Source organism: Calliphora vicina, chromosome 3 (assembly GCF_958450345.1).
Source record: "Calliphora vicina chromosome 3, idCalVici1.1, whole genome shotgun sequence".
Lineage (NCBI taxonomy): Eukaryota > Metazoa > Arthropoda > Insecta > Diptera > Calliphoridae > Calliphora > Calliphora vicina.
The window spans coordinates 41,240,279-41,266,082 of record NC_088782.1 but is presented as its reverse complement, the minus strand read 5'-3'; the positions used below and the strand labels follow the sequence as shown (position 1 = coordinate 41,266,082).

The 25,804-nt window shown below is 22.8% G+C and overlaps 1 protein-coding gene across 1 annotated transcript in view; it reads right to left on the bottom strand.

Moving 5' to 3' along the window:
• The window catches only part of klu (klumpfuss), a 90,227-nt gene that overhangs the window by 23,674 nt on the left and 40,749 nt on the right, over positions 1-25,804 (bottom strand). Inside the window, exon 2 of the mRNA XM_065504859.1 lies at positions 7,051-7,097. The gene's annotated coding sequence lies outside the window, so the exon portion shown is untranslated. The remainder of the gene's footprint in view (positions 1-7,050; positions 7,098-25,804) is intronic.

The following is a 25,804-nucleotide window of genomic DNA, read 5'->3' as shown; positions in this document are numbered from 1 at the left end:
TTTCAAATTAAATAATTTTGTATAACTAATCAATATAGTATAGCTTTAATCAAGAAAACGTATATTATTATTGATTGAAGCTCTATTATGAGCAAAAGCTTACTTGAGTTTTTTACAGATGCTTTTATAAAACAGTTGAGGAAATGTTTAATAAAATTTTCAGGTAAGGCTTTTTTCTCAAATGACTTTAAAAATAGTCACAAACCTGCTTTTTATAGAAAAATTTATAAAATGGTGTTTTATTTTTAACTTGAAACCTGTATTTTAGAAGGAAAAGCCAGGTAATATAACCAAATTCCAATATTTTAAAATAGTAGTAGAAATACTACTTTTTTAAATTATATAAAAATGATATTTAAAAAAAACATCTTTTAAAATGCTTTATAAATTATAAAGTATTTTAAATTAATCAAATTTAAAAAAAATTTTGACATTTACAAATAGTAGTAGAAATATTACTTTTTGGAAAACATAAACGATCGTATTTAATGATCTAAGTCACTGCATATGAAGCAAATTTCATTGATTTTTATAATATTTTCAAATTTAAAAATAGCAGTAAATATACTACTATTTGAAAAAATGGTATATTAAGAGCAAAAACTAGTTTTTAATAAACAAAATATTGTAAATTAAGCAAATATGGAAAAATTTACATTAAATTTCAACATTTAAAAATAGTAGTAGAAATACTACTTTTTGGAAAAAATAAAATATCATATTTTATGATCTAAATCACTGCATATGAAGCGAATTTATTTAATTTTTATAATATTTTAATATTTAAAAAAGTAGTAGAAATACTACTATTTGTGACAATAGCATTTTAAGAGCAGAAATGCATTTTTAATAAACAAAATATGGTAAATTATGCAAATATGATAAAATTTATTTAAATTTTAACATTTACGAATAGTAGTAGAAATACTACTTTTGTAACAATGGTATTTTAAGTGCAAAAATTTATTTTTAATAAACTAAGTATTGCAAATTAAGCAAATATGGAAAATTTACTTTAAAATTTAACATTTAAAAATTGTAGTAGAAATACTACTTTTTGGAAAACATAAAAGAAAATATTTTATGATGTAAATCACTGTGTCTGAAACAAATATCATTAAATTTTATAGAATTTTAAAATAGTAGAGAGAAAATACTACTTTTTGTAAATTTTGTAAAAGTTGTATTTTAAAAGAAAAAATCTCTAAAACAGTTATTTAAATTATAAAATAGTGTAAATTAAACAAATATGGAAAAATTTACTTTAAATTTGAACATTTACAAAAGCGTAGTAGAAATACTACATTTTGGAAAACATAAAAGATCATATTTTATGATGTACATCACTGTGTCTGAAGCAAATATCATTAAATTTTATAGAATTTTAAAATTTGAAAAAAGTAGTTAAATACTACTTTTTGTAAAAGTTGTATTTTAAAAGAAAAAAATCTTTAAAACAGTTATTTATATTATAAAATAGTGTAAATTAATCAAATATGGTAAAATTTACTTCAAATTTCAACATTTATAAATAGTAGTAGAAATACTACTTTTTGGAAAATACAAAAAAAAATATTTTATGACATATGTAAGTCATTGTTTCTGAAGCAGATTTCACTGATTTTTATAAAATTTTAAATTTTAAAAATATTAGTAAAAATACTACTTTTTGTAAAATTTAAAAAAATGGGATTTTGAGAGAAAAAATTCTCTAACACTGTTTTTAAATTATAAAATATTCTAAATTAAGCAAATTCTCCAAAGTAATTTTCCAAAATCTTAAGCTTTTCTTGAACAATTTTATACATCCTAGAACCTAATTGACAAATAACTGTTAAATTAATAATGACTTTATGCTATCACTTTATACAGCTTTTAAACAAAAGCTTTTATTTTAATCTCAAACACACACATTTCACTATAAACAGCCTATTATTGTTTAATTTTTTTCTTTTTTCATCATTAACCATAATTTCTGTCAAACTTTTCTTATTTAATCGTTTAGAAATTTCAAAAATGTCTGTACAATTAATTGGAAAACAATTTTTATGCCCCAAATATTATAAACGATAAGAATTTATTTAGGCATTTTTACCATTTTTACTCTGCTTTTACATGAATTTTAATTTAATTTTCAAATATTTCAACAATTTCTTTCCTTAATAAATATCAACAGCAATATTTTTATTATTTTTTTTGTTCGGCTCTCCTGCCTCTATGTTGCCTTGGCTTGTCATTTATTTGCAATTTTCAGTTATATACCCTAATAAGAATACTCCACAGCAACCATCACTTTGTCCGGCCATATATAGAGCCCTATAAACGCTTCATAAATCATGAATTGTCATTACAAACATCAAACAACAACCAGCACAAAAATGCACAAAAATGGCCACGCTTACAACAAGCCTACTTTGTGGCTGACTGACGACTACTTGCTGCTGATTTTACTCTTTTTTATTTTTTTTGCAACAAATTGTTTAAGAAATTGTTTCACATAACCAAATATGAAAATATTTTACAAGCTCTCAAAACCAAAACTTTATAGAAAAAGAAAGATTTTTATCTTGTGATAAGTGGCTTTTTCTTCTTGCTTTAAATAATTAAAGGCGTACGCAAACAATTATATGAAAGAAAAAAACAAACTGTAAGAATGAACATATACGCGTTAATAAAAATGGCAAGAACATTAAAATTTAATAAAAATTTTACAAATTATAATGATATTTTATCTGAAAACTATAAACTGCTGCTGTCGCTGCTGCCACACAATACAATTATCATCAAACAACTTTTTTTTGTTGCTACAAAAAAAAGTGCTGCAAAAAAGCTGTATTTTTTTACCATAAATGTACAGGATAGATTGCAGCTTGCATTTGTGGCTGCAGCAGCACAACAAAAAATGTTTACTTACACCTTCACCTTTAGAATCTACTTAAAACGCATAACGCATTTTTAATTTGAACGTTAACGCACACACTAAAATAAAGCAAAAAAAAATAACATAAAATGATGCTAAAACATTTACAGCTCTCACTGTGTCTACATATGTGTTTGCTGATATGACTCTGAGTCGGACTGTAAGCCTGTCTGTCTGTCTCTCCGTATGTTTGTCTGATTTAAGCCAAGTGTATAAGCAAACAATACCAAATGAAAATGTGAAAAAACTGAGAGAAAAAAAACAAACTTACAAAAACAACAAACGTCAAGATCGATCATATATGCTTGTCTTACCAAGTCAAGTCAATGCGTTTTGCTATAAATATGTTTGAATGCTTTAGACTTTATACGCAACAAAAACAATAAAATATATTGAGAAAATACCCTATACTTGGTCAAAGGATTAAAATTTTTATTTCTAAAATTGTTTAAAAATAGTATTAAGAAAAAAAAATTCCTTAAAACTGTTTTTTTAGTGCAAAAAATATTCTAAATTAAGCAAATTTATTTAAAATTTTAACATTTGCAAATATTAGTAGAAATACTACTTTTTTAGAAACATTAAAAATTGCATTTAATGACATGAATTATTGTATCTGAAGCAGATGTCACTAATTTTTTAACAAATTTCAAATTTAAAAAAAAGTAGTAGAAATACTACTATATAAAAATTTTGGAAAAATTTTATTTTAAGAGAAAAAATTTCTAAAATAGATTTTTAAAATATAAAATATTCTAAATTAAGCAAATATGAAAAAATTTACTTAACATTCTAATATTTACAAATAGTAGTAGAAATACTACTTTTTGGCAAACATAAAAAATTTGGTTTTATGACATAAATTATTGTTTCTGAAGCAGATTTCTTGGATTTTAATACAATTTTTAAATTTAAAAAAAAGTAGTAGAAATACTACTTTTGTAAAAGTGGTATTTTACGAGAAAAAATCTTTAAAATAGATTTTTAAAATATAAATTAAGCAAATATGGAAAAATTTTCTTAAAATTTTACATTTACAAATAGTAGTAGAAATACTACTTTTTGAAAAAATAAAAAATGGTGTTTAATGACATAAATCATTGTTTCTGAAGCAGATTTCATGTTTTTTTATACAATTTTCTAATTTAAAAATAGTAGTAGAAATGCTACTTTTGTTAGAATGGTATACACTGATTTTTAAAACATAAAATATTGTAAGTTAAGCAAAAATAGAAAAATGTACTTAAAATTTGTAACAATTACAAATAGTAGTAGAAATACTACTTTTTTTGGAAACATATAGAAATGGTTTTTATGACAAAATAAGTGTTTCTGAAACCGATTTCATAATTTTTTATAAAATTTTCAAATTTAAAAAAAAAGTAGTAGAAATATTACTAGAAACAAAATTTTGTAAAAATTGTATTTTAAGAGAAAAAATTTCTAAAGTAAATTTTTATAACCTAAAATTTTCTAAATTAAGCAAACATGGAAAAATTTAAGGAAAATTGTAACATTTACAAATAGTAGTAGAAATACTACTTTTTTGGGAAACATAAAAAAAAGCAAATTTTGGTTACTTTTTTAACTAAACTCAATAAAGCGTCACGTTTTAGGGGCACAAAAAGTTCGTTTATTATTGAACTAAATGTTTAAGCACTTTTTTTGTAGCAGCTTAAAGTGCGTAGACTTTAAATAGTTGCAAGATAGTGTATGGGTATGGCTGTGTGTGTTTAAGTTCACAATTTGATCATCTCAAGTTTGTTGCTTAAATCTTTTGTTTGGTATTGAACATTGTAGACGAAAAACAAAAACAAATACAAACATAGATTGCATGGGAGGCGCAGGAGTTTAGTTTGAATTTTTTTTTTCTCAGTTTGATTTTTTTATGAGTTTTTTAACGTTTTCTTCTAAAAATGGTAAACAACAACGACCTTCTATTTTAGGCCACTAAGGAATTGCATTAATGTTATTTTTATTATTTTTCAATTTTTTTGTAGAAATGATTTTTTTTTTTTCAAAGCAAGTATTTGTCATATTGTGGCAAGTAGACATTGAGTTTTTTGTTTGTTTGTTTGTGTGTTTTTGTACAGGTGAATTTTAAAGTTGAATTTAATATTAAATGATTTTCGTTTGTTTGTTTGCTTGGTTTTTAATGCCATTGAAAATTTTGAACGTTTTAGACAGATTGCCACTTTTGTCATAACGAAAATTTAGTTTGTTTTGATTTTAAATTGGAGAATTTTCTTAAAGAATTTTAAGGTTTTGGGATATAACTGAGGCTAATGTTTAGAGACAATAGCAAAAAAGAAAGAAAATTATGATACCTTTTAAGATAATAAAGAATTTTTAAATTTAAAACAGTAATTTATAAACTAATATTATTAATTTACTTAAAATTCTAGAATTTAGAAATAGTAGTAGAAATACTACTTTTTGGTAATTACAAAAAAAATTATTTTTTGTTTGTTTCGGATGAAAATTACATTGATTTTTATAAAATTTTCAAATTTAAAAATAGTAGTGGAAATACTACTATTTGTAACAATGGTATTATAAGACAAATATTCGCTAAAACTGATTTTTAAAATAATAAATGTGTTCAATAAACAATTAATGAAAAATTTATTTAAAATTTTAACTCTCACAAATAGTAGTAGAAATAGTACTATTTGAATTTCTCTTATTTTTAGAGAAAAAATCTCTAAAACTGATTTCTAAATTATAAAAAATTTTAAATTAAGCAGAGTTAGAAAAAATGGATTAAAATTTGAAATTTTAAAAATAGTAGTAGAAATACTACTTTTTGGAAAACATAAAAAAATTGTATTTTGTGATATAAATCATTGCTTTTGAAGTCGTCTTCATTGATTTTTATAAAATTTTCAAATTTCAAAATAGTAGTGGAAATACTACTTCTTGTAAAATTTTGTAAAAATGGTAGTTTAAAAGAAAAAATGTCCAACAATGATTTTCAAAACAGAAAATATTGTAAATTAAGCAAAAATGGAAAAAAATGCTAACATTTTTAACAATTTCAAATAGTAATAGAAATACTACTTTTTTTGAAACATACATAAAAGATATTTTCAGTGTTTCTGAAACCAATTTCATAAATTTTAAAATTTCTACTACTTTTTTCAAAAAAAAAAACTTCAGGGACACAATTTTTAAAAATCTCCATTTTAATCTATTAAAAGTCTTGGAAACTCTAACAAAACTAGAATTATTTTTAAAGTAAATAAACGAATTAAGTTAAAAATTGCAATAGAAAATATATTTGAAAAAAACCTATTCGTATTTTTTACTCACATTAAAATTTTTATATTTTTCAAAAACACAAACATTTTTTGAATTAAACAATAAAAATTTTTAAGGTCATTAAAAAAAATGTTTTTTTTTATTGCAAAACCAACTTACAAAAAAATTATTTAACTTGACAACTAAGCTTTTGTTAATTATTTTCATTATTATACTTTTTTGTTTGTGTTTATTTGCAAAATCTTTAATGAAATTAAAACTTGCTGTGGCTGTGTTTTATTACTTTTTATATTTTTTGTTTTTTGCGAAATTTTAATAACTTTATTAAAGCAGCCATTATTACTTTGTTTAAATTTAATTGACACAATGACATTTTTTAACTTTTTTTTTGTATAAATCTTATTATTGTTATTCATTCATAATGTAGAGTTTTGTTTTAAATGAAAGTACAAAAAAAATAAATTAAAACAATTCATGCTTTCTTTCATATTTAACACAAATTTTGTTAATTCAACATGTTTTTTTTAACAAAGTAAGGGAAAAAGTGCTGATTTTTGTTTAAAAGCTTTGCATGAAAAGTGATTTTATATTGAGAAGTAACCTAAATGGCGCCTGTGCTGGTTTGATTCAAAGTTTATGGAAGAGTTGTGAGGTGGCGCTCTGTTGAAAAGCAACCTAAATGACGCCGGAACAGGTAAATTTTTCAATCTAGAGTCATGTAACCTTTAAAACCAAAAAATTTCCAAAAGATGACCTTTTGTAACTATGTATTAATAAAATCAGTATCAATTTTCTAGGATCAATAGCTCGAACAGACCTAAGAAAATATAAAACAATAAAATTTTGTAATAAAAATAAAATTTACTTACCGTTTTTTAACTAAGTGCTGCACATTTCTATAGCTAGATTTTAGTAACTGCAAATAAACAAAATTAAAATAGAGAATTAATAACGCTTTCTTTTTAATAAAACATATAAAACTATTATTAAAATTATATTATAAGAAACGTTAGTACTATTTCCTTTTAATCGCTGGCCTCACCCCCTCTTCTTTACCATCTAACAAAGAAAATCGTTTAATGCAACACCTTTAATGTAGAGGTTGCATGTGTGTAAAAGTGACATACGTCATGTAGAGTCTACAAAATGCTTCTTTTTTTTTGGTTTTTTTTTTCTAAGCTGGCTACGCTCTCTATGTAGCATCAGCAAAACACCCAGTAAATAAACAAATGAAATTGTTATGGAAAAAATGGTTATGGCACAGATGATTAAAGGTATTCAAAGATTTTATTTATAAAGTATACATATTTTTCCAAATTTTACTAAAATTCAATCAAAGAGCTTATATATAAATAATGCAAAATTTTATTTAAAAAAAAATGTTTCAAAATAAAATATTTTTCCATGTTCTTTGAATTATTGCTATTTTACAAATGCTGATAAAAGCTTGTAATTTATAAATTTGGATAAATTAATGTGCTGTTTAATTTTGGTTTTTATTAGGTTTGCTATACGTTTACAAAAATATTAATAATTTTAAAAACTAAAAATTACCCTCGAATTAATATTAATCATACGCTCTAGGGTTTGAAAACCAGTTATCATTAAATATCTCATAAAATAGCTTAACAATTTAGACTTTTTTCTTAAAACAAAAACAATATAAATGTGAACTACATAATTATTAAAAAAAATTGAAATTTTTAAAAAATTTATTGAAAAAAATTCCAAGTAAAAAATTAGATTTTTAGATTTTTTTTTTTAAATTTGAATTAAACTCTTTTAATAACCAGCTATTTTACAAATGCTAATAAAAGCTTCTAATTTATAGATTTGGATAAATTAAAGTGTTGTTTAATTTCGGTTTTTATTAGGTTTGCTACACGTTTACAAATATATAAATAATTTTAAAAACTAAAAATTACCCTCGAATTAATATTAATCATACGCTCTAGGGTTTGAAAACCAGTTATCATTAAATATCTCATAAAATAGCTTAACAATTTAGACTTTTTTCTTAAAACAAAAACAATATAAATGTGAACTACATAATTATTAAAAAAAATTGAAATTTTTAAAAAATTTATTGAAAAAAATTCCAAGTAAAAAATTAAATTTTTAGAATTTTTTTTTTTAAATTTGAATTAAACTCTTTTAATAACCTGCCTTGTACAAATATTATAATGACGATCATATGCTATTCTACAAATGCTGATAAAAGCTTCTAATTTATAAATTTGGATAAATTAAAGTGTTGTTTAATTTCGGTTTTTATTAGGTTTGCTATACGTTTACAAATATATATATAATTTCAAAAAAAAAAATTACCCTAGAATTAATATTAATCATACGCTCTAGGGTTTGAAAACCAGTTTTCATTAAATATCTCATAAAATAGCTAAACAATTTAGACTTTTTTATTAAAGTAAAAACAATATAAATGTAAGCTACATAATTATAAAAAAAAAGTTTAAATTTTTTAAAAATTTATAGAAAATAATTCCAAGTAAAAAATTAAAATTTTAGAATTTTTTTTTTTTAAATTTGAATTAAACTCTTTTAATAACCTGCCTTGTACAAATATTATAATGACGATCATATGCTTTCTGTTAAATCTATATACACATTTTTTTTGTTGGTTTGAGTTTTTCTTAACAACTTGTTGCTTGGACTATTGTGGTCATCTGTTATGGTGTGGTATTGGTTAGTTGGTGGATATACTTGATAGTTGTGGCTGTTGTTGTGCTCTTTTTTATGCCTGATGACATGCGCTTTAAGCCTTTTGATTCCATGACAGTTGCATTCATATAACCCACAAAATATAAAAAAAAACTAAAAAGAACGAACCAAGCAAGCGACCAACTAAACAAATGTTGAGAAAAAAACCATGTAGCATAGTGTCATACTTAAGTTGCCACAACCAAAACGACAAAACACAAAACCAAACAAAAAAAAAGCTAAAGAAACCTACAACAAATAACAAACATTTGACTTGATGCGATTATATGCACGCACATCCCAGCCAAGACAAGTCAAGTATGTTGCTGTTTTATTACTTTTTTTTCATACACATACAATAATAATGAAAATAATAAAGAAAACCCCAAAAGAAGACGAATCTGCTTATCTACGGTGATCCATCATTGGTCCAAAGAAAAGAAAAGACAATCTTTTAGGTAAGTAAGTGTGTGTGTGTTAAAGCACACACAGAAATGTTTTGCATATTGTAAAATTTATAGGCCACAGGTGATTTTTGTGGTCTTAAAAGGCTGCAAAAAACTATACAGGCCTACACTACAACCACAATAAAAACAGCAACAACAACAACATTAAATCTTAATATGCGGGCGTTAAGTTTTAAAAATATGCTAAAATATGTCAGAACCTTTTTAAAAACCATAAAACAACAAGTGTCACCTTCAGTTTTGAGTATAAAATCTTTTGCTAAAACCACGAAGGAACCAGAAAAACCAGTGAATCAAAAACATTGCATTCCTTGGTTTTGTTTTTTTTTTTTTTTTTTTGTTTTTTACTTTTCCTGGTTGTTTGATATTGATTACGCTCCCACGGTTTTTGTGTGTTGAAAGTACACAAAAAAAATGCAAAAAAAAAAAACAAAAAACATCAAAAATAAAATCTTAGTCAAGCATAAAAACAGGAAATTTTTATTTTGTTAAAACCACAAAATGACTGGAACGACTTGTAAAACAACAATAAACACCCTCATTTAGGAAATTTACACAAGGGAATTAAAACCAATGATTCAAAATTAATTTAAAATAAGAAACATAAAAAGAACTTCAATTAAAAGCTTTTTTTACTTACTCTTTCTAATATAGTTCTTAAATAAAAAAAGTTTTCTTAAAAAGAAATTGAAGGAAGCTGCTTTTCTAAGTTCTTAGAATTTTAGCTTTATTATCTATGGTTCTAACAGATTTTGTTTTCTATGTTTGTATAATTTGAAGCCTTAAATAATTTCGAATTTTATTAGAATTATAATTGGTTTACAAAAATATAGAAATTTTTAGAAATTAAAAAATTATCTTTTAATTAATATTAATCATACGCTCTAGGGTTGAAAAATTTTTAACTTTAAATATTTCTTGAAAAAGTTAAAAATTATTTGTTTTTTTTAATAAAATATCAACAACACAAATGTTAACTACAAAATTGTTAACAAATTATACATATTTTGTCTATATTTATTTAAAAATCCTTAAATATAAAACTACAATTTTTTAGGAAAATTTCTTTTTTCAAAATTATAATTTTTTTATTTCTAACAAAAACATGTTATGATACATATTTGTAAAGTTTAAAGGGTTCTTTAATTTCGTTTTTTATTAAAATATTTTTAAAACATTTAAAACTATTAATTTTACAGAAATTAAAAAAAAAAACTTTTAATTAATAATAATCATACGCTCTAGGGTTGAAATTTTTTTTTTAAATTTTAAATATTTCATAAAATTGCTAAATAAATTAGATTCTTCAATTCAATTATACAATTGTAAGCTATATAATGGTTAATAAAGTATAAAATTGTTTATAAATATATTTAAAATAAAACTATTTTTGAAATAAAATTTTTGGAAATATTTCTTTTTTATTATAAATGACTTTAAAAGCTTATATGTTCTATATTTAAAAATTTTAAAGGGTTGCTTAATTTCGGTTTTTATTAGAATATTATTTCGTTAACAAAACAATTATTAAATTTACAAATTAAAAAATTGCCTTTTAATTAATAATAATCATACGCTCTAGGGTTACAAAATCTATAAATTTAAATATTTCCTAAAATAGCTAAAAATTATTATTTTTTTTTCTACAAAAATAAACCCTAGAATTTAAGCTGTATAATAAATAAAATATTTAATTATAAAACTAAATTTTTTTAGCAAAATTTTTCTTTTAATTGAAAAAGGTTATGAATTTGTTGTTTTAATATTAATAAATATGTTCAATTATTTATAATTTTATTAACAATACTATAAACATGGCTGACTTAATTTAAGCGGCAACATTGTAGGCTTTTCATTTTAAATTGACTTTGTTAATGAAAACATTTTATTTAAAAGAAAAATTATATACATACATATAAATGTATGTATTTATTAAATAATTTTGTTTTATGAATTTAATTGAATTAAATTTCATAAGGCATAAAGCCATGCTCTGGCTGTAATACATACTCGTAAATTTTGTATGTATGATAACAATTTTAAAGTCAAATTAAATTGAAAACAAAAAGTGTTGAAAGTATAATTTTTTAGCCATACGAAAATTGTATATTAAAACAGCAAGCCTCCAAAGTGCACTTTGGTTGCTACTGATTGCTGCTGCTGTAGTAGTAGTAGTCGTAACAGCAACAGAAAAAAAACGCGACAGACCATATAATGATTGTAATTACATGTACCGTAGCTGTGTAGTTAAGTTAACTTGGCTTTAATGTAACATTGAATTTTTCATTTTTTTTGGCGTTTTTGAAGGAGGGGGAATTTTAGCTTTAATATTTTTTTCTTATTTTGCTTTACATTGCTGTTTTCTGTGTGTGTTTGTGTGTTGTAACAATGTAACATTGCTACCATTTTAATGCTATTTTTGTGGCAAATAAGCATTAGATTTATGGCTTAAGTTTTAAACCCAGCCATGTACACAAAAATCTTATACACAGGCATGCAAGTATGTATGACTTGGTGAGTGACTTAGTGAGTGGCTGGCTGTAAGTGTAAAAAACAAACTGAAAACGTAAGCACGCTTGCGCACATGCCATTATTATGTTATCTTTTTTTTTGTAGTTTTTTTTTCTTTCCAGCACTGTATGTCTTCTTCTTTTGTAGTTTTCTAAGAGACAACAAAAAATGCAATCAAACTACTTAGAAAACTACAAAATGTACAAACTCTTTGCTTAGGCTCCCTCCTTCTCTCTTTATTAAATGGATTTAAACAATAAATACACTTATACACGAAAAAATTTTTATATTTCAGTTTTAGTTCAGTTTTTTTTTATTTAGCACGCGCTGCTAATTCTTGTTTACAAAACACCATTTAAACCATGGCATCTATCCATCCATCTAATATGAAATAGAAAAAAACAATAACAAAAACTTTACCAGCCAACCAACTGAATCATCATAAACTCGGCTAGAACACCATTTCCTAACCATAGCAAAATGAGAAGAAAAATGCATGTTACAAATTGCAAATGAAAAAAAAACCTTTTTCATTTTCAAAGAATTTTTAAATTTTTTAAAAAGTCCTATACTATAATTGAGCGGCTAATTGGAATAGATTGGACTGTTTAATAATTTCGGTTTTTCATATTTTTCAATTTCACTTAGTACCAACAAAGATTTTAATCAATTTTGTAAATATAGCCGAAATTAATATTACTCATACGCTCTAGGTAATGAAAATTTTAAAAATTAAATAACTCTAATATAAGGTAAAAAAATTTAACTTTTTCTTTAACAAATCTTTAAATATTTATGTAAAGATCATATTATAGCTAGTAACTTACAAACATTAATGTAAGAAAAATAAAATTTATTTTCAAAATTTCTTTTAGCCACAGTGTTTAATTGTATTGTTCAAAAATTCTTGTTGATATACTATATGAAGTGTTATGTAGCAGCACGATATATAGCGTTGGTGGTAGTGGGTCTATTCAAAAATAGCAACCGGAAAAAAAACTGTTGCAAATACTTAGCAATATGTTAGCAACAACCAAACAACCTTATTTATAATAATACCTACTTTATATAAGGCAGCGTTTGACCATTCTTTATGGTAATAATAGGTAATAATATAGTTTTGTGGTTATACCGAAGATTATGTTTAAAAGCCTGCCTGCCGAGCACCACACAAAAGAAAAACTCCAGCAAAACTAAGCTAATTGTAAAGCTAAACAATTTCCTATTTGAAAAACAAAACCACGCCAACTAAAAACAGCAGCAGAAGCAACAACAATTGTTGCATGATTTTCTTGCAGCTTATATATTGTATATAAATAAAGGAAAGAAAAAAAAACTTAAGAACAAGTAAAAACTGGTCTAGAAATATTTTAAACATACAGCTTGCAAACATACAAAGTAGTAATTTCACATGTCCACCCTCGTCTGGTAATTGTAACATGTACAACAAACGTATCAAGAGCACCGGCAGAAATAACAATTAATTTCTTAGAAATTAAAACAAATAACTTAAGATTGGAAGCAAGAACATGATTTATGAGACAATAGTTTATTTTATTAATGGTTAAAAATCCTAGCAATTTAAAGTTTAGATTAAAATATTTTTTTTTTTAATTCATTTTAAAATTTTAGTATTTATAGAATTTTTGTATGATGTTTTTTAAAAGAAATTTAAGTATAAATTAATTTTTCTGTATATTTTTTAATTACGAATTTTTGTTTTTCATTTAAATTTTATGCAGAAATAATTTTAATTAATTTTTGAAAATTTGCTATAAAATTAATATTAATCATACGCCTTAGTAACACTCAATCTTTAAATATTTATAGATTTTTTAGTTTCAGTTTAATTTTGAAAATTTTTCCAGATTCTAAATACTTAAAGAGATGTCGAATAACAGTTTTTTAATTTTCAGAAAAATTTAAAAAAAAAAAATTTATTTAAAAAAATTATTTTAGAATGAGAAAAATTAAAAAAATTTTAATTTTGTTACAAACACATAATTAAGTCTTTATTAATTTCCCTTTATTAAAAAATAAATTCTTTAATTAATTTTTTAAAAATAATATTTTTATGCTTTTAGAGAATATTTTATATAATAATTATCGAAAGAAATATAATTCGTTGTTTATTCTGTAATTACGAATTTTTGTGTTTTATCTAAATTTTATGTAGAATAGTTTTAATTAATTTTTTAAAATTTTGCTTTAAAATTAATATTAATCATACGCCTGGGTAAGAATTTTAATTTCAAATATTTATAGATTTTTGAATTTTAGATTAATTTTTAATCTTATTTTAGATTCGAAATACCGATAGCTGTAGCTAATTACGGTTTTTTTATTATTAAAAAATTATTTTTTTTTAAAAAATTTTTTTTTAAAATTTTTTATTTTAATTTTGTGAAATTTTAATTGTATCAATGAATTATTATTATTTTCTTCTCAAAAAATTAAATTTGTTTAATTTATTTTTTAAGAATTTATGTTTTTTTTATTATAACTATTTAGAGATTTTTATATTTTCTTGTTTTTAAAAAATTTACCGTAAATAAAATTTTCTGTAATGATTTTTAATTACGGATTTTAGTTTTTTATCAAAATTTTGATTGCAAATAATTTTACTTAATTTCTTAAGATATTACTTAATAATTAATATTAATCATACGCCTGCAATTAAATTTCAAATTTAAAGATTTGGTTATTTATTAATGTTGCTACAATTTAAAATTTATTTGCAGACAACAAAAACCATATTTATTTCTTTTTTTATTTTTTGAAATATGTTAATTTTCACAATTTATCTTACAAGAAATAAACTTTAATTGGCCATACATTTGAAAACTATGAACAAAAAAAACCTGATAAATTAACCTTCAAAGGCCGTTTGTTCATGAGAATTTATCTAGATTTTGTGTGAGCTTATATAAAGTGACTAGTATAGCGGGTGTTTGTTAAATTTTTTAATTTGAAAACGAAACAAATGTGAAACAAATACGATTTTTTGCCCAGTTGCTTGAGTTCCCAACAGGCCTAAACCAACAATTGTTGTTTATTCTAATAAATTCTAGACAACATGACAATCAGGACAGACTTAACAGGACAGACTTAACGGACATAGATTGAAAGACAGACAGACGGACGGACATTGGCTTGGCTAATAACAAACTAAACGACCTTTAGAAATATGTGCACATGTGTGCACATTTTCCACCAGCTTTCAAACCACAAAAACCACAAGTTGGTTTTATTGTTGCCGTTCTTGTTGCATAGAATTTTCTATATATCGACAACACACAACACTCGAGCGTATTTGTGGCATATGAAATATGAACAAACAACCCGAAAGACCTTTATGCAGTTTATCGAAAAGTTTTTATATTTTTTTTTGTTCTTTTCAAGCATAAATAAAACTAAATTATTTCTGTTTTTTTTTTCAAACCAGTATAACGTGGTTAAACTATATGGCAAAAAGTCTGTAAAAAACATATTAATTTATTTAAGAAACATTTGTTACAACCCGACCAGGCTGCTAGCTTTAGAAGGAAATTTGCCATATATAATTTTTTTTCCTTATTTCTTATTTCAAAAAGTTCAATAGTCAATTGATTTGAGAAATAGTAATGAAATACAACGTAAGTTGTTTAATATTCATTAATATTTCTTTATGTTTTTCCTACTCAAACATGATAACTTTTAACCCCATAATCATTTAGTGCGTAAATCACCCACTAGTAAATCATTATTAGAATCAAAATATGTAAAATATTTCGTAATGAAAACTAAAAATCTTATCAGTTTAATGTAAGCTGTTAAATAGCGCTTTTTAAATCAATCTATTATATTCAGCTGTTTTTTTTTTAATAAATAACTTTTTATAAATATTCAATGATCTACTTAAATTTAAAGTATTCATGTTATAATCTATCTCAGTCTTGTTAATATTTTAATATGAGTTGCACGATTTCTATTTGCTTTAATGTTTATCAGTTTAGTTTCATTAGTAGTAAAACTATTGTTGTTTTTGCTGTTAGTTTTATATACATATTGTAATTTGAGTATTTATATTGTGGTCTTTTCTAATAAACTGCATTTCATATAATTATCTCAGTTGTGGTATTTAACGCCCACACATTCACATTTATTTCTACATACAACATTAATTCCACAAACGTTTAAACTCTAACAATATGCTGTAAAATATTTTATTTGTTGTTGTTAGTTGTTGTCTACAACAAAATTTGTTATTTTTTTTTTCTTTGCTTTAGAGTTTATTAAATGACCATTTGTTATAGGAAACTATACATATAAACAACTGAAATATTTAAGCAAAAAAATAATAAAATTAGCAATTTAAATTTACTTGTTATAAAAAACAAGATATATTTTGTTTGTAATCTATTGTTGTTATTTTATGATATTTATACTATTAATTAACTGTTATTACAATGCCTAAACGTTTGACATTAATTTCAAGCTTTTATCTTAAATATGAAATTTCAGCCGATTTATTAGGAATATGTTTCTGATGTAAGAAAATCTAACAATATGGGTATCAAACTCTTTTAAATTAAAAGAATAATACAAATTTAATATAAACTTAACATGAATAAAACAATTTTTAAAATTTATAACTCAATTTGTTAAAAATAATTATAAATTTTAAGAATTTTGAATAAATTTCTTTAAAACTAAGTTTTTGTTATAAAATAAATCATAAATTAAAATTATTTAACAATTCCCATGATTTGCCTCTATTTTAAAGCCCTTTTCTTGCAATTTAAATCTTGTTATCTCTAATATGGATTTTCAGCCGATTTATTAAGAATATGTTTCTGATGTAAGAAATTCCAACAATATGGGTATCAAATTCTTTCAAATTAAAAGAATAACACAAATTTAATATAAACTTAACATGAGTAAAACAATTTTTGAAATTTATAACACAATTTGTTAAAAATAATTATAAATTTTAAGAAAGAATTTTGAATATAATTTCCATAAAACTAAGTTTTTGTTATAAAATAAATTATAAAATAAAATTATTTAACAATTCCAATGATTTGCCTGTAAATTAAAGCCCTTAAGTTTCTATATAAATTCTAACCGATTTATTAAGAATAAGTTAATAAGCCAATAAACCTAACAATATGCATATCAAACTTCTTTAAATAAAGCTGGGAATATTAATCATACAAAATTTTTAGGAAATATTTAATTTGCTGGAAATTATAAAATTTTTAAAATCACAAGATTACGAAATTGTTGTCTTATTTATCCAAATTTGTTTTACAAAAGCTAATTTAATAACAATTTTTAGCAGTAATTTTAAAGAATTAACTAAGTCGAGTTGTATTAAACAAATTTTAAGTTATTATCTCAAAAAAAATATTGTTGCCGATTTAATAGGAATAGGCTTTATCTGCAATAAAATTTAAATTGTAATATAAATTTAATATAAACTTAAACAAAATCATTAAAACTAATTTGAAAAAAAAAAATATTTTTTTAAATTTTCAATTCTTACAAAAATTCAGAATTCTAAGTTTTTCTTATGCAAATTCTGTTAGGTATTATCTTGGTAAGTTCCTTTAATTTGCATTAAAATTTCAATTTATACAAATTTTATTTTAATTTCTTTATGAAGAGTTTTTCGCCGATTTATTAAGAATGTAAAAAAAAATCATTATTATATGAAAAACGTATAGCAAACTCAAACCTTAAAGTAAAAGTAGAAATTTAACTTAAAAATTTATATTTTTAAATTTTCAGTTTTCAACCGATTTATTAGGAACTTGTAAAAATAAAACTTTTATATAGCAAAATGGGTTTCAAATTGAAGTTTGAAAGCTCAGAATTAAAAATACGCTATAAAATTAAAAATTAATAAATATATTTAAAACCGATTTATTAGGAATGAAAAAATATAGCTCTAAAGATAATCTCACTTTACACAAATCTTTATAATTAACGTTACATCATTAGGTTAACATAGGTTTTTACTTTTAGCTAAAATATTATTAAAATTGTCAAAATTTATGTAGATAAAATAGCTCGGTGTACAATCTTTGAAATTAGGATTTTATTAAATTGTTAAAATTGAAATTTTCTTATTTTGTTTACAATTTTGCCTTATTTTTTTTATTTTCTTGAAATTCTTTTTAAAAATTCTTGAATATTTTAAAGTTTATATTTTTGTTGTAATCTACTCATTAAATGCTTTAATTTGATACCTATATTAATACAATTTAATGCTTGATTTGTTGATTCCTATTAAATCGGCTGAAATCTCAAGTTAAAGATATCTAACAAATTAATGACTCAAATGAAAGCTTATCACAAGGCAAACTAAAATCCCTATAAATTGGTAATAAATTAAAGATCTAAAAAAAATTATAATACAATTTTCAAATTTTATTTATGATATTAAATTTTTAATTTGCGGAATTCACATAAAAAAGAAACAAAGTGGTTTTTTATGCAAAAACTATGATATTAACATTTGAGTGCTAAAGAAATTTTCTTAGGCTTGTGACAAAAGTTAAAAAATGTGTGTTGAAAAAAAAAAACTTTCCATATTCACATTTATTTAATGCCAGACAATTTGACTATAAAAACTTGTTTTAATCTTGAAAATATTTATATATTTTTTTTTTTATATTTTATACAAGAAAACAAAACTCCCTCAAGACATTATGTTAAACACATTATAATTTTATTTTGTGTTCAATATTTTTCAGAAATATTTGTTGTAGTTTCTAAGACATTGATTGATTAAGTGTTAGCATTAATATTAAATGCTGATTACAAACATATAACTACAAACACAAACAACAATTCAAAATGTTTAACACTAATATTACAAGCTACTTAAACAAAAACTAAACAGCTATTTTCATAATATTTATTATGAAGAAAAACCTAAATTGAAGGTAGATTTCAAAAATAAAAAAAAAATTGTTAACACCCCCAAAAATAACCATAAAATTTTTTGAAAATTAGGAAAAAAAAATTAGTTTATTTTAATTGTAGATTTAGAGGGCGTATTTTTTGAAAACAAAATAGAGAAAGATTTTGAAGTAAAGGCAGGCAGGCAAGCAGGCGGCTTGTGTTTTAAGGTTTCGTGCTTAACTGAAATACGGAAATTTTATTTTCTGTTTATGGTTTAAGGTTAACCCCAAATTATCTTTAAAGTTTAAAGAGAAAAAAATTAAATAGCTAATAAAAGGTCATATGTAAAATTAAGGCCTTAGAGTTCAAATGATTAATGAGTTTTAAAGCTAGGTTTGAGGGCTTACAAAATTATATGTATTAACCAGAAATTTTGTAAATATAAATATTTAAAACAAGAAAATAGAAACCTTAAAATTAAAGAAATATTTAACAAATATTCATGCTTGATTTGCAATATTAAATTTAAGTTGTATTGTACAAAAAAAGTATTTTAAATTTTATTGTAGATTTTAAAGTTCCAGCACATTAACACTTGGCCAAAGACCATAACGAAATTGTAAATGATTTGCAGCAGCTCAAATTGTAACTGCTTGCCACACACATACCTGCACTTGCAGCCATTAGGTTCCCTTAAACTTTTAAGCCACCAACGATTTTTAGCCATAAACTGTGAGTAAATAACTAAAAAAAATCCTACTCATCTTAAGCTACTTAAAGGTGAGTTCGTCTAAATCTAAACTAAACATCAACATTTTTGTTCTTTTCAATTAAATTACATAGCAAATTGATTTTGTAAGCATGACACATAAATACCTTTACACGTTGCAAGTAAAACACAAAAACATGCAACAAAATCATAAAAAAAAAATTGAAAAATTTTTTCTCCTCAGCCATGCAATAATAACTTGCAACACATGTATGTATTTATGTAAAACAGCAAATTGAAAATACTCTAGATGTATGCAGAGAGAGAGACACACTGTGGACAAAGAATGTTGTATGAACATCGAAAGGCCAAAAACTATGAAGACCTTTTGGGAAACATACATAAAAATCAATGAAGTCAATAGTCGCAACACTAAGTAAACGTCTATATGTTTCTTCAGCTACATTTATATGTCTATAAATGCATAACAAATTTACCAATATGAAGGTGTTTGTTGGAAATTGAAAAATAACAAAACACTATAATAAAAACAACAAAATGTTATAGCTAAAATCAATGACACTTCAAGGGGGGTTATCTGTAAAGAAATATCTTTAAATTTCTTTAAAGATTTTAACATAAATTTTTGTAAAAAGGCGCCAACTTGTTGTAGCTAAGATGGATTTCAAAGATAAACTTAATTCGTTAATATTAATTGCATAAAATGTCATTTGAAACTCGATGTTTGAGATAAAAATTTACAACAGTTGGAGAGATTTTCAAAATTGTTGTGGAAAATATCATAGATTTTATTTGTCTTAGCTTGTGTAAACATCAGGCTTTAATTTGATAACCATATTTCTAGACTTTCACACAAAAAACTTTTGATTCTTAATAAATCGGTGGAAATTTAAATTTGGGAATAAAACCATAAAACAACACAGCATAATACAAAGATTTTAGGCAAATTTAATAATTTTATAAATATTCTTAAGGAAATATACAAAAATTTCCTGATTTCACACAAAACATCGAAAAAAATTTATATATTTTTTTTAAATTTCCTTAATTTTGTTAAAAAAATTTATGAAAATAGTCAAGTTTATATTATTTTAGTAACATATTTATTATTTACTTTTGTTTGATACCCATATTGCCTTACTTAAATGCTATATTTATTGATTCCTATTAAATCGGCCGAAATCTTAAAATCAAAATATCAAGTTAATATATATTTCAAATGCAAGCTTAGCTAAATGCAACTCAAAATACATAAACATTTTTTTATATTAATTTAAATAAACAAAATTGTCGTTGTTTTTTCAAATTATTTAGAAAAATTTTAGGTTTTTTTTTAAGATTTCTTAAATTTTATTAAACTTTTTCAATAAAATATTAAAGTTTATTTATTTTTTAAAAAATATTTGTTAAATAATTTAATTTGATACCAATATTGCTTACTTAAACATTAAATTTCTTGATTCTTAATAAATCGTCTGAAAACTCATTATACAAATATCGACTTAATACATAGCTTAAATGAAAGCTATTGGTAAAGCATCTTCAATGTTATATAAATTTCTTATTTTAAGTTAAGTTTTTAACAATGAAAAGTATTTGCAAAATTTAAGATTTACTTAATAATTTTTATTTTTCTTAAATTTTGTTAAAGAATTTGCTGAATTTATACAAGTTTATATATTTATTAAAAAGTACTCTTGAAATGCTTTAGTTTGATACCCATATTACATTAGTTTCGAGCAATATTAATTCATTCCTATTAAATCGGCTGAAATTTCAACATAAAGATATCTAAACAATTTATAACTTAAATGAAAGCTAATACAAAAATAACTTATAAAAAGATAATTTTTTAAAATTCAGTCCACATTTTAGATAAAAAAAAACTGAAGTAAAGAAAAAATTAGGGTCTAATTAAATTTTGAGACTCTAAACAACAAAGCTATTTAATCAAAACTGTTAAACCAATGAAATAAAGGTAAATAGCTTTACTACAAACTTAACTCTATATATATTTTTTTTATCTACCATTATTTTTCCATTATTGCAATAAATAATTATTAAATCTGTCATATTAACTAGCCAGGGTCAATAATTTAAAAGAGAATTGTTACTTATAGAGCAAAGCATCTATCTATTCATACGATAAGCATTTATTGTAACTTATTAAATTGTTTGGAATGTAAATATGTAATTATTTTTTATTACTTATGACACGATATGTATTTTACTATGAATTGTTGGTTTTTTTTATATTGTATTTAATAATTTATTATTTAATTATTAGCGCTGCTATTGCTGTTAAATCCTCCTGTCTATTAATTATTTTTTCATAAAATGTTAACAAGGTGTTTAAGCGTATTTTGAGAAATTAACAATTGCCTCAAATTGACACATCGTGCTAATGCTGTTTTTGGTATTATGTTGTAGGATTTTTTATTGTATAAAGATTTCTAAACAATTATTTTAAATAAAACACTACCAAGATTAATGTTAATTTAATGTAAATTTATAATGACAATTGTCAAGGCTTATATTTATTTATTTTGTCTTTTTAAAAGAAAAATTTATTATTTGCAAAAAAAAAAGAAAAAAAAATTGAAAATTAAAAAACACTAAATAATAAGGCATATACATAAGTCATATAAAAACTGACATATGACAGATCAATAAATAATTTAAAACAATGTTTTAAAACAAAAGAAAAAATTTTATATATTTTTTTTTTGTTTTTAACTGTAAACAAATATTAATATTTATAAAGAAAAATTCTCTATAATTTATAAACCAACAATAATATGACAAATTTAGCTACACTATAAAAAAAAATCAGCCAGCAAAGCAGCAAAATTTTTAAGTAATTAAAGTTTGTTAAATTGTGGTTGGTATAGAACCAAACGGAAAAAAAAATTTAGTAGAATGTTAACAAATGTAAAAATATTTTCTTGTTTTTTTCTACATATTTATTTCTGTTATTTGTATTTTGCTGTATAGACCACACATTTATCTAATGGTGCGTTTTTGTGGTTGTGAATGGAATTTGAATTTTAAAATTAACAAATAAATATTTTAACGAGAAAAAAAAAATCACACACAGTTATATGTGGCCAGTTTATTTGCTGGAAATATATTAAATAACAACTTTCAAATAAATAAAAAATATCGCCAAATTATAAAAAAAACATATGTGAGACAAAATTTTGATTAATCATATTTCTATAAAATTGAATAATTACATGATTTTTGTTTAAGCTAACAAAATTGTTTAATTAAGTTTAAAATTGTTTAAATACTTGAGATTAAAATAATATTTTAACCAACACCTAGAATATAATACACTCATTGATTAAGTCTTTAAGTCATAACCATATTTGTAGACTTTCACACAAAATCCTTTGATTCTTAATAAATCGGTGGAAAATTTAATTTGGAAATAAGCTGTTATTGTAAGAAAAACTTAGACATAACACACCATAATACATATACTTAAGGAAAATTTAATATTTTTAGAAATATTTTTAAAGAAATATACAAAAATTTTCAGATTTTACACACAACATGGAAAAAAACTTTCTAATTTTTTTAATTTTCCTCCATATTGTCAAAAGATTTTATGAAAATTATCATGTTTATATTTTTTTAGTAACATACTTATTATTTACTTCAGTTTGATACCCATATTGCCCTACTTCAAAGCTATATTTATTGATTCATATTAAATCGGCCGACATCTTTAAATCAAGATGTCAAATTAATTTATATGACAAATAAAAGCTTGTTTCAATGCAACTCAAAATACATTTATATTTTCTCATATTAATTTAAATAAAACAAAATTTTCGTTGTTTAATAGATTTGAAAAATTTAATTTTAGTAAACTTTTTCTAAAAATTTTTTTTTTAATTTTCCTCCATATGGTTAAAAGATTTTATAAAAATGATCAAGTTTATATTTTTTTAGTAACATACTTATTATTTACTTTTGATTGATACCCATATTGCCCTACTTCAAAGCTATATTTACTGATTCCTATTAAATCGGCCGAAATCTTTAAATCAAGATATCAAGTTAATATATATGACAAATAAAAGCTTGTTTTAATGCAACTCAAAATACATTTATATTTTCTCATATTAATTTAAATAAAACAACATTTTCGTTGTTTTAAAAGATATGAAAAATTTAATATTTTTTTTAAAGATTTTTTAAATTTTAGTAAACTTTTTCTAAAAACATAAACTAGAATATAGTTTATTTTATATTTTATAAAATATTTATTAAATACTTTAATTTGATACCAATATTACTTTACTTCATTATTAAACTCCTTGATTCTTAATAAATCGTCTGAAATCTCATTATACAAATATCAACTTAATTCATAGCTAAAATGAAAGCTATTCGCAAAGCATCGTAAATATTATATAAATTTGTAATTTTAAGTTAAGTTTTTAACATTTAATATTTTTAAAATTTTTCTTAAATTTTGTTAAACAATTCTCTGAAACTATAAAAGTTTATATATTTATTAAAAAGTACTCCTTAAATACTTTTAAGAAAAATATATTTTAGGTACAAATATTTTGAAATTTTCTGACACTATAAAATATTCCACAAAAAATTTTAAAATGTTTAAAGCTTTTAAATAATTTTATTGACTTTATTGTCTAATTATTTGTTTTAAACAAAAGTTTATATTTTTCCTGGTTTCTATATAACAACACAAACAATTTGATACCCACATTGCCTCGATTTTGTTACACTTATTATCATTCTTAATAAATCGGCTGAAATCTAATATTTCAGCTATTAATTTGAAATTTGTGGCAAACTTTAGGTTTTATGCTAGACGTGAAAGAAAGCATATTTTTAAATAAAAATATATTATAAAATTTTAAATACATAAAGAAAAAATTTGGATCTTTTTAATATTTTTAGTGACTTTACTGTCTAATTATTCATTTCAAACAAAAGTTTATATTTTTCCTGGTTTCTATATAACAACACAAACAATTTGATACCCATATTGCCTTGGTTTTGTTAAACAGTTTATCATTCTAAATAAATCGGTTGAAATCTCAAGTTTGAGCTATTAATTTAAAATTAGTGTTAAACTTTAGGGTTTTTATCAAAATTAAACAAAATTATTTATAATCAAATATATATATGAAATTAAGAATATTAACACAAAAACTTATATTTTTATAAAACATTTTCTTATAATGTTAGGCTTATTAAACTTAATTGCCTTTGTCAGCATCCTTAGCAGAAACTTTACTATTAATTTTTTTTAGTATTAAAAAACTTATTAACACGTCAAAATCTTGACTACTATAAACATTTAACACATGTTGTTTGAGTGCAAGAGGAAACCAAAATAATAATGATTATAATAATTTATTTTACTCATAAAAATCTTAAGCAACGGAAGCCAAGAATAATAAAAATTTGTTTACATATTTTTACACATCTCACCATGGCAATGTATTCATTCACACTGTAATATAATTAAAAATGATTTTTTTATTATTTTTACAAACTATTTTTCTCTTTTGATTTTTCTAAAATAATGAATGAAAATTTTTTAAGAAAATCCTTTTATAAGTTTTATTGTTGAAGGTTTTAAAAAAATGGTTTAATTTTTTTTTAGCTTTATGTTGAAAAATAACTAAACAAGTTTGTTGCTTATATCTTTCGTTTGGCCCTGTTTTTTTTTTTTTGGTTTGGTGAAGAATGCTGGGTTCCTTTTTTTAGTTTATTTTTATTAATAATGCTGTTGACTGGCTGACTAAACCCAGTAAATTCCTGATAAGACTTTTGCATAGTTTGTTATAAGCAGAGTATAAAGAACAAAAATTATCGTAAAATTTGCTACATCTTGGCAGTTGGCTGGCAGCAGTGAAGTTGGTTTGAGTGGTGTATAAAGAAATTGTTTGATTGCTGCTGTCTTAATGTTACTTTGCACCTGCATAACGTTTGAGGTGATGTTCATTCTATAGTTTTAATGCAACAGCGTAAATTAATAGTAATTATTTATGCAGTAAAACAGCAACAACAAAAATATAAGAAAACAGCAGCCAACGGAAGAAGGTGGTAATAATATTGAAGGTAAAAGAAGCTGTACAACAAAAGGCTACTGTAATGCAACTACATTTATATTTGTATTTATGTATATGATTAGCCAGATTTTGAATGAATCAAAATAAACAGAAAAAAATCTTGTTTTTGTGCTTAAACACAACATCAATTGCTGAGTAGCTGGCTCTATGGCTGACTGGCTGTTTGATGATGCATAATTACACTTTG